Source organism: Apis dorsata, unplaced genomic scaffold (genome assembly GCF_000469605.1).
Source record: "Apis dorsata unplaced genomic scaffold, Apis dorsata 1.3 scaffold_77, whole genome shotgun sequence".
NCBI classification, from domain to species: Eukaryota; Metazoa; Arthropoda; class Insecta; order Hymenoptera; family Apidae; genus Apis; species Apis dorsata.
In genome coordinates this window covers 147,489-159,645 of record NW_006263375.1, presented here as the reverse complement: position 1 = coordinate 159,645, position 12,157 = coordinate 147,489, and positions in this window count along the sequence as shown.

The following is a 12,157-nucleotide window of genomic DNA, read 5'->3' as shown; positions in this document are numbered from 1 at the left end:
TTTTTTTTTTTTTTTTTTTTTTTTTTTAGTTGGATACATCTTCGAAATTTCGTCGTCTAAATGGCTGCTACATTATTTTATTTACATTATTTTATTTACATTATTTTTTTCTTCGTTGCTCGCGGTGAAAAATTAACCAAATATCGAATATCGAACATATTGCTTCACGATATTTATTAGAAAAAAAAACCATGCAATTGTATAAAGTGAGAAAGAAAAATTAGAAAGATAATTTTACATAGATAGAGAGAACTGAAATTTATATAAAAATTCATTTCGATTCATCGTTGCATAATCCATGAGAAAGAACGGCCGTACTGAAGGAAGATTGAATGTAGTATAAATAATTCAATCTTTTTAGAGATAAATTTATTATGCTGCGAAATGATTTTATTTCGTTCTATTTCGTTTAAAATAATATTTAAAATAATATAAATATTAAACAAAATGGATGATACCGGAAAATTTGTGTATTAATTAAAATTGATTTACGACAAATTTACAAATGTATTAACGTTATTATTGCCATTATCTAGAAAGAGATTTAAAGTGATAACGAAGAAAAAAAACTGATAAGGTAATAATCAAAAAGTTACGAAAGATTAATTTATCTGCGAATTTTCGTGGAGACAGAAGTCACTCGGTTTCAAGAAATTTGAATATAAATTCGATAGCTTAGAGACGTTGAATGAATTGCCTTTAAATTATCCATACCAACGATATTCAGAGATTTTCAATAAGATTTCAATAAAAATGAATAAATGGATAGCTTAGGACTGTTGGCAATCAAGATCTCTTCAATATCTCTCAATTATATATCATTTCAATGATTGAACGTAGACTTCAACGAGGCATCGTTCAGCACGATAATTACATAATGAAATTTCATTCCATTGAAATATATTTTCTCCGGATTTAGATTTGAATTTTTTAATGCTCGTAATTTAATTAATATATATATCAAAAGTTACAATTATAAATAAAATTGTATTAAATAATTATGGGAGAATAAAATTTCTGCTTTTAATGTAGAGATTAATGAATAATAATTATGATTAATAATAATTACACGAGACATAAGAGTTCCATTTTACGAAAAAATTGCAGTATTTGTTCACATTGTATATTATATTTGAAATAACCAAAAAACATTTGCATTGATGCAATATATTATTCCATGAAAGTTTAATAATATTTGTACATGCTTAAAATAAAAATAAAAAAAGAGGAATATCTTTATATATTTGTATAAATGCAATGGTTCATCATTTTACTTTACGAGTTGAAAATGCAATTCAAATCTTAGATAATAATGTTGATTACTCTAGCAATATATATATATGTAGTTGCAGTATAATGATGATATATCTGTTATTCAAAAGCTTAATTACTTACAATAGATTACTGGGATTGCAATTGTGGTGAATTAGGGTGATTGTTTCGATGAAAACCGATTAAACTAACCTTAACATTTATTAATCAGAGAACGATTATTCATGTTGATTATTCATTTATTCATTTCTTTTTATTGCAAACTACAAATACAATGTGAATCGATTCGTATTCAATTTCTATTAATATTTTAAAGAATCATCAATTATTATTTTTTAAAGAAGAAAGGAATATTTGTAAAAAGAATTTATAATAAATTTTTTTGGTACATGATATCTTCTAAATTTAGATTATGATATTAATTAAATTCTAGATATTAATCTTTGATTATTAAGCTTTCATGGAAGTCACTTCAAAGCTTTTAATCATAAAGTTCTTTCTTATTTAATCAGGAAAAAATTCGTGAAAACAGGAACGAGTTCTAAGAAATGAAGGAATTTATCGGACTTAAAAATCAAAGAGATGTCACCGTTGTCGAGGAGAAAAAGAAAAAAGCAGCAACATGTATATATCCAAATATCGTATAAATATTTTTAATTCGTTCGTATGAAAAAAATTTTTCACGCATTTAAAATATAAAAGAGACACGTCTATGCAGGCTCGTTTAACAATCAAATTCTGTCTCTTCCAATCAATAATCCATCACCGCGTACTTTTCCATGCAAAATAGTGCAGATTCGTATATGAATATTCATGATAAATATATAAAGGTGTCGAATCGAATCTTTTTTTTTTATTTCCTTCTTTTTTTATTTATATATTTATTTATTTAAATACAAATGTCTACTAGCATATTCACATATCATATTCTAAATACTAAATCTAATGTTTTTGACAATTATGGTTTATCGCGAAATTCAGTGAAAATGACAGAAATTTATATCTGCATATTTAATCTAAAAACGAAATACGCAAATATTTCTGACAATATGAGGTTGATAGACAGTGCTGGATATTAAATTTTCAATATTACTGTACTTCAAGAAGGGAAAAATATGGTTTGAAAAAAAATATCATATTTTTTTTTTCAAAATATTTTGCAACCATAAATGGTTATTGTAAAATTTTCGTTAATAACAAAATATACTATTTATTAAATCGTGATTTACTAAACGATATGAGCTTGCATCGAAAATTTTTTCTGCCTAGTATACATTTTACTTTATTTTTTACAATTTGTTTTAACAGAATCGTCAAAAAGTTTATTAATTAATTTATTAAAAGTGATAAAAACTATTGAATAATCCAAAATAATAAAATAAATTTGGATTAAATATATTGTATATAAATTTAAAAATATTATTATTTTTTTTTTAACATATAAAATGAACTTAATTACTCTTTTAAATTGGGATGAAAAAAAATTCAAATTGAAGCCGGAAAAAGCGCTTTATACGTGATTTTGCAACATGCGAAAAAATTATTGTCGAAGTTATGCATACAACAAGTTTTCAAATCGATAGAAAATAAAATGACGAATGTAGAGTAAAAAATGGATTCCTATTTTATCAATACTTTTATAGTGAAATTGAGAACAATCTAAAATACTTTTAAAGGGGGAATTTCTGCATTTTATTATATTGCTTTTATACAGCCATGTTCTCATCTACATTTCAAGATTCTACATGGACGTGGCTTTTATGCTAAGAAAACAATTCCGATGGAAACCAACCACGGTTGCATCTATGGCACTAGAATTTTTTCAGATTTTCATAATATTTTATATTCTTAAAATATACGTTTATTTAATAATATTTTATTTATATTTTATTGATAAATAATATTTTATTTATAATTTTAAATTTTTAGGATATGAAAATATAACTATAAACAATAAATATTCCATAAAAATAAATGTATCTATTAGATAATTTACCTTGAAACTCCATTAAACTCAATTAAAATTAGGAAAAATTTGAACCGCTATAAGATATCCAATATCCAAAGATAGTAACCTTCTATCAACGAGTGAACGACCATTAGAAGCACAAAACCTTGCTTTTTAAAACGCTCTTTCATTTATCTCGATACGACTTCCGGTTCTCGAGATATCGAGAGAGATGTCGTATAAAGAAAAGGGTGATTTTTAATTTACTATCTTCGTCCTTGTTTCTTATTCAGATTTCTCGTTCATGTCTTGTCTCACTGACCTATCCTAAAGTTCAGACATTCCTGGAAAAATATAGTACCCATTTCTAAGAAAAGAATGTAAGTCAATGGGGCTTTTAGCCCATTGATAAAATTCTGCTCGTCTTGCAAGCACTTTGAATCCTTATATCTTAGCGTTAAAAGATAAAGCAAAAAAGAACTTTATTGGTATAGTTTCTTTTATATTTTAGACGGATTTTTGGTAATCTTTAATAATTTCTTAAGTTTTTTATATGAAAAACAGGAAAGACATGTATAATTAAAGTTGTAATAATGCTAACAGAAGTTTAAATATGATAAAATTCATATTGTTAGAAAGATGATATTTAATTGATTTTGTTAAAAGAAAAAATATTATAATTTATCTTTTTTCACGATATTTTGAATTTATTTTTAACTTCTGCTTAACATCAAAGAAAAAATATTTTGTAAAAATATCTGATTCCCCATATTTTCTCTCCGTGATATGTCCTCAGGAAATACAAGCATTCTATAGTAATCATCGTTCGCGATGAGAATTTCAAGCAAGCAGTATAGAAGATGACATCAATTGAGATAACAAATGTAGATATAGTATGAATCTATTCAGCGGAACAAGTTATCATGATTCTTTATGAAGAAAAAAAAAAAAGGAAATCTCTTATTTTCTGTAATATTTTTCACAATGCACTCGTTTAATTTATCAATAAATATATCGCTGCCCTTTTAAGATAATTATATTCTCCATTTGATATTATTCTTATGATGTTATAAATATCGTACAGGTTTGGATTTATTATTGAAGCACAATAAAATTTTATCGATAAAAATAATATTTATATTAAAAATTTAAAATATTGAATAATATAATTTGAAATTTTATTTTCAGATTTCGATGAAATTTATAATATTGGAGCATTTCAAGACAAATCAAATCGAAAGACAATCGAGGACAATCGAGAAAAATAATTTAAACATAGAAATTATTTTTTAAAAAAGGATGATGAATACGATGAGATGAAGTGGATATTGAAGAAGAAGATATGGAGAGGAACAAGACATGGGACGAAGGAAAGTGATAAAGGGGATGAAATGAAAGATGACGTTAAAGGGGAGGAAATAAATGAACGTAATCTGAACATGGAAAATGATGATAAAGGAGAACGAAAATGGGAAAAATGGTAAAAGGGAGAAGTGGAAAATGATAAGAAGAAAGGAAAAGTAACGAATGATTAACGAAAATGGAAAAGATGGGTCAAGGTCGAATAATGGAGAAAGATAATAGCATTTTTATACAATGGTACGTAATTATCGATTTCGAAGAAATAATATAGCTTTATACGTACCATTATGTAATTCGATTCTTCGAAATCGATAGTTCACAGATAGTATTGTAATAAAAATTATTGTAACTATTGTAAATTATTGTAACTACTGTAAATTATTGTAACTATTGTAAATTATTGTAAACTATTGTAAATTATTGTATTTTACAATTTTGTATTACAATAAAGACTATTGTAACTATTGTAAATTATTGTAATTATTAGAAATTATTGTAAATTATTGTACTTTATAACTTTGTATTATAATAAAAACTTTTTTCTGTTATAACAATAAAATATCATATTTTTTGAATTTTTCCTTTTGACACATTCTTTACATAATATACAATTTAATTTAATTAAAGAAAATTTGGTTAATAAATATGACTGAAAGATAATTTTTATATAGTGATAGGACATTTTAGTAGCTATTAATTTTTTAAATATCTAAAACAAATTGCGAAACTTTTCCCTTTGCTTTTAGCATTTGATAGAAAGTTTTTAGGTAGTGCATAATTGATAATTCTCATTTTCATAATGTTAGAACTTTAAAATAGTAATTTCGATAATTTAGAACTTTTGGAATAATTGGATATATATATGGATAATTCCTGTTAAACTATATTTGCAGTACAATTATTAGGAAAGTTCCTAATTTTCCAAGTCCAATATAACGATGTTAAAAATATTATTTAAATTCAATAGATATAGTGAATATTTTACTATTTATTTTTAAACTGCAGTGAAAAATTATCAAAATTGAAAGATACATAACTTTATATTCATTTGATTAAAATATAAAGAATTTAAAATTTTAGTTTATTTTTTTAATAAAGTTATGCAACTTGATAATTTTTTCATAAGAGATAGAATAATGATTTCAATTCCGTATAAAACTGTATTATTGACAATATCATTATTCTATAATTTGATTCTTTTTGGTATTATCAAAATCATTGCCAGTTCACGTAAAAATAAGAATTGATTGAATCTTATATAGAAGAAAGTTCTTTGGTAATTCGATCATTGATCAATTAATAGATAGATTTTTCGGATAGTCCTCCTAATGACCAGTTTACTAATCTTGGTTCTCAATTACTAAAATGAGGATAGCAAAATTAATTTCGAAACGGAAAATAGCTTTGCAAACCAATTGCTATATAGACTATATAGATATAGGACATACTTTTAACATATTTTTAAACGAGTTTACAAAAATAAAATATTACAATATTATGTATTGTAATTAAAAGAACATAGAAATCTTTGACTTCATACATTAGCTTTGTACTTCAGCTTTTAACCTAGGAAAAAGGATCATATCAAATTTGATTACATTGTGAAAAAAGTATAGAATACACAATCACTAAATCCATTATCATAATTCTACAATACATTTAAAAAGAAAGGTTTCACAGATTAGCTATATAAAAAATAAATATAAAATAACATATGTATAAAAAACATTCTATAACAAGTAATAAACAAAATGGTAAAAACAATTTATACATAAAAAATTAAAAAAAAAAAGATAAATACAATAAAGAAGAACAACAAATTTCGAAATTTATATTCGAATAAATAAATAAAATGTTAAAAAAATGAAATCTTCACGAAAACTTAAAAAAAAAAGGTAAGTATGGAAAGGTAAGTACAAAAGAGAGAAGTCTCAAAAAATATAAAAAAATAAAAACAGCCACAATATTCCCAATTATATAATCATAAAAAAAAAATTAATTAAAAATATCTTGACTTAAGATTTCGATTTTATATTAGAAAAATAGAATTTTGGAGGCAGGCCAAATTTTTAGAAGAATTGTCTCTCTGGCAAATTCTGGCGAAAATTTCCACTTTTCATTAGGAGAAAATAATTCTAGAGGAGGTGGCACGCCAAATATTTAGAAGAAATCTTCTCTGGTAAATTCTGGCTAAATTTTCGACTTTTCATTAGGAGAATATAATTCTACAGGAGGTGGCACGCCGAATTTTCAGAAGAATTCTTCTCTGGTAAATTCTGGCTAAATTTTCGCCTTTTCCTTAGGAGAATATAATTCTACAGGAGGTGGCACGCCGAATTTTCAGAAGAATTCTTCTCTGGTAAATTCTGGCTAAATTTTCGCCTTTTCCTTAGGAGAATATAATTCTACAGGAGGTGGCACGCCGAATTTTCAGAAGAATTCTTCTCTGGTAAATTCTGGCTAAATTTTCGCCTTTTCCTTAGGAGAATATAATTCTACAGGAGGTGGCACGCCGAATTTTCAGAAGAATTCTTCTCTGGTAAATTCTGGCTAAATTTTCGCCTTTTCCTTAGGAGAATATAATTCTACAGGAGGTGGCACGCCGAATTTTCAGAAGAATTCTTCTCTGGTAAATTCTGGCTAAATTTTCGCCTTTTCCTTAGGAGAATATAATTCTACAGGAGGTGGCACGCCGAATTTTCAGAAGAATTCTTCTCTGGTAAATTCTGGCTAAATTTTCGCCTTTTCCTTAGGAGAATATAATTCTACAGGAGGTGGCACGCCGAATTTTCAGAAGAATTCTTCTCTGGTAAATTCTGGCTAAATTTTCGCCTTTTCCTTAGGAGAATATAATTCTACAGGAGGTGGCACGCCGAATTTTCAGAAGAATTCTTCTCTGGTAAATTCTGGCTAAATTTTCGCCTTTTCATTAGGAGAATATAATTCTACAGGAGGTGGCCCGCTAAATTTTCAGAAGAATTGGCTCTCTGGCAAATTCTGGCTAAAATTTCGACTTTTCATTAGGAGAATATAATTCTACAGGAGGTGGCACGCCTAATTTTTAGAAGAATTATTTCTCTGGCAAATTCTGGCTAAATTTTCGACTTTTCATTAGGAGAATATAATTCTACAGGAGGTGGCACGCCTAATTTTTAGAAGAATTATTTCTCTGGCAAATTCTGGCTAAATTTTCGACTTTTCATTAGGAGAATATAATTCTACAGGAAGTGGCACGCCAAATTTTTAGAAGAATTGTTTCTCTGGCAAATTCTGGCCAAAATTTCGACTTTTCATTAGGAGAATATAATTCTACAGGAGGTGGCACGTCAAATTTTCAGAAGAATTGTTCCTCTGATAAATTCTGGCTAAATTTTCGACTTTTCATTAGGAGAATATAATTCTACAGGAGGTGGCACGTCAAATTTTCAGAAGAATTGTTCCTCTGATAAATTCTGGCTAAATTTTCGACTTTTCATTAGGAGAATATAATTCTACAGGAGGTGGCAAGCCAAATTCTTAGAAGAATTGTTTCTCTGACAAATTCTGTCTAAATTTTCGACTTTTGATTAGGAGAGTATAATTCTCCAGGAGGTGGCACTTGTAATGTTTAAATTATTATTATATTTTATTTTAAATTTTACATACTTACCTATACTTACCTGTACTTACCTGTATTACTTACCTTTTTTCACCATTGCGTATGTAATATGTTTTTTTTTTTTTTTACTGTTTCCTTATATCTAATTTATACTTACCTCTTATACTTACCTGTAAATGCTATTAGAATTGCATGGGTTTCGCATGTACAATTGTGGTTTGCAGACCTTAGAAATCTGAGAACATATGTAAAATCATATATATTATATTTAAAAACATTAATTTTGTATAAAAATTATAGAGACGATATGCAAAAACATAGAAATATTAATTATTTACTTACTGATATTTTATCTCTGGCAGATATTTTATCTCTATAAATAATATATAATATATATGATATAAGATATAATAGAATATGGTTGGAAATAATTATTATACATTTTTAGAAATTTATTAAATGTTTCATTGGTTGACTCTACATAATATGTTGTATTTTTATTGTACATGTATATATAAAGTTAATAGTAAATATATATATGTATATATATAAAGTTTCACAATTATGTAATTGTTTATTAGAGTTTTAACGAATATTATACGAATGTATTTTATATAATCCCAATTTGCAGAAATAGTGATAGTATATAATATACATATGAATATTTTGTTGTTGTATCACTTCCATTATTATGAATAGATTTTTTCATTAAAACATTTATTGATATCTTCAATTATTAGTATATATTCTCTATTTACATAATGTATTGTTTTCTATGAATTCTTATTATGTATATTTAATTTACAATAAGAAATTAGTGAAATGAATCTTTTTATTGCTATATTACTTATTAGACTACGGATTTTTATGCAAATGCATATGAATTATATAACATGTTTTGCATAAGCGACATGAGTACAGATATTAAACTATTTATATGTTTTATTAAACTTTATTATATGTTGTATTAAACTATTTATGTCTTAGATTTTGTCTTTTAATTTATTGAAAAGCGATTAAAATATCTTTGAGCAAAATTGTCTTAACTTAAGCTTGAAGCTTGATAAAACCGTTTTAAAATTTTGAACGGCTATAATTCCGAATCTAATTTCCCATCAACGAATGAATAATCGTGGGAAGAATGGAACTTTCCTCTTTAAAAGCACTTTTGATTTATGTCGACACGATTTCCGATTCCCTAGATACCATCTAGGAAAAGTCTAAAGAAAAGATTTTTAATTACTCATCATATAAACGATTATGTATAAATTAAGAAAACTTTGAACCGTTATCACTCCGAAGATAATGACTTCTGGTCGACAAGTGAACGATTATTGGAAACGCAAAATCTTCCCCTTTAAAATGTCGTTTCATTCGTCTCGATTCTTGGTTTTTGTGATTTTTTCTGTATAAAGAGAAGTGTAACTTTTATTGTTACGTAAAATTACTCTTATTACGTAATTTTATTACTATTTCTGCTCTTATTGCTTATTCGAATCTCTCGCTCGCGCTTTATCTCATTGACTTATCCTAAAGTATCCAGACAAGTAACAGACGCGATTCCTGGAAAAGCGTAGTACGCATTTCCAAGAAATAAAGTAGGTCAATGGAGATCCATTCATGAATTATGCACAATCTTAAGTATACAAAGGAAAATACTAACCTTTATATCTTGATGATCGATTGAGATATCGAGATGAATCAAAAAATGATTTTGAGGATTACATCCATATTCTAAATGCGTTTTAATGATGTATATGACATAATGCTAATTGAATTTTTGTTTGAACACGTTTTAGCTGTATAAAAATCCGCAGTCTAATTTATTACTATCACAGTTAGACAAAACCTTCGGTTTCTCGAAATGATAATTGAGATGAAATTACAAAAGTTTGTAATGTAGATGAAAGGAGCATTCGTTAAAACGATAAACGTATCAGTAAACACAGTTTATTTCGATTTTATTTATTATATTTCTTTTCATCATCATTCAATATTAATATTGCATTTGATTTACGTATTTCCGGAGGAATATTACAGAAGATACATATATTTTTAATTTTAAAATCACTTTGACATCAATATAATTAATTAAGTGAATAACAAAGGATAAACATAGCAGCAGAATATAACAGAATATAACGTTGTCACTTAATTTATTGCAAAATGTCAGATTTAATATCAACTCGAACCATGGACCTCGAACTAAAAACGGTCATAACGTAATAAATGCTTTTTAATGAAGTTATAATAAGCGTGCACGATTTTTGAATAAATAAAAAAATATATATATATATAAATTTAAATTGAATAACAAAAGCATTAAAACACAAAACAAGTTACTGAAAAAAAAAGTTGTCGATAAGAAAAGTTTAATTAATTAAGTTTGATATGTCAAATTATACGAGATATCACGTGTATTAATTACACGTTGCATATAAATTAGATGTATATCGCATAAGAGTTTTTCATAAATATATATGTAAATGAAAATAAAAAATTGGATACAATTTTTAACAATTTAATCGGTGAGGATAATTAAACAGAAAGACTTGAATAAATATATTTTGATCGTAACGAAGGAGTGATGGGAAAATATGAAAGATATAAACTTTTATACTTACTCGATAATTTTTTTGGAGAAGAGAATGCATCTAAAGGAAAATGTATTTCAACGAAAAAAATTGTGTTTACTGATTAATTAATTAACGATATGTACTTTTCATTCCAAGTTTTTTTTTATATATATATTATTTAATCTTCCATCGTTCAAAAGTTAATAATTTTGTAAAAATTATACGATAAATAAATAAGGATAGCTTAATTACTCGTTTGATTAAAACCTTAATCTATTATCTTCAGATATTTTTATTTTTTTTCTACAATTCGTCGATGAATTTTTAATGACAAATATCCTTTCGATTAATTATTCATTGTTTATTATTTATTCCTTAACAGTTAAATGTTTCTTACATCTCTTAAGACTAAGTCAACAAGTTTCACTTTCTAAATTGTAGCAAGAAAATTAAGCAAGTTGATTATTGCAATTATAATAACAAATGTATAATCACAAATGTATTTGTGAAACTTATACGTATAAAAACATTTAACAAATCGCTCGAATTTTTTAACACTTTGAGTCACTTTTTTTTTATATTAATCTCATTCTCAAATATCATTTATTTCTCGATATTTTCTAATATATCTCTAACAAATAAATATCTTGATATCTCTCTAAATAAATAATGTAACAATATTTTATCGACCATTTTTTATTTCACATTGGAACGATTTAATAAATTGTTGTATCTTGGATGTATCTTGAATCAGATCTGTCTTTGATGAAATGACTCAAATGACACGATAATGGAAAACATGGTAGAAGGAAACTTGTTAAGATCGAGCTAAAAGCTATATCGAAACCTATTTTCTCGTCTGAATTGCATTTTACAAGCTTCTTTAAATTAAAAAAAAAAAAAAATCTTGCTCGGCTTCAATCAATTTTACATCGCATTTTATGTAATATAATTCTAAACTGAAAATTGATTTTAATCATTGATCATATTGAAAGAAATTATATATATTAGTATAATACAGTGACTGCATAAATGTTTAACAACACGACAATGTGTGCAATGCATACGTAAATTTTGCATAATTAATTCGCACGGATAATTGTTGAACCGATTTATTTATAGAAAAACTAACAATTTTGTTAAATTTCATAAATGCACAAAAACATATTTATATAATAATTACGATTGATTGCTTTGGTCGATTGTGATTATTTTTATTGGACGGAAACTTCTTATGCGTTACGTTTTTTTATATTATTATTATAATATATTACATGAACATGATCAATTTTCTCTTAGTAAATAAATTAATCTCTTAATAATTTAAAAACATTTTCAGACTAGCTGGAAAATATTTTTCGTAGAAATTTTTCTATTAAAATGCATATTTATACTCTAGTG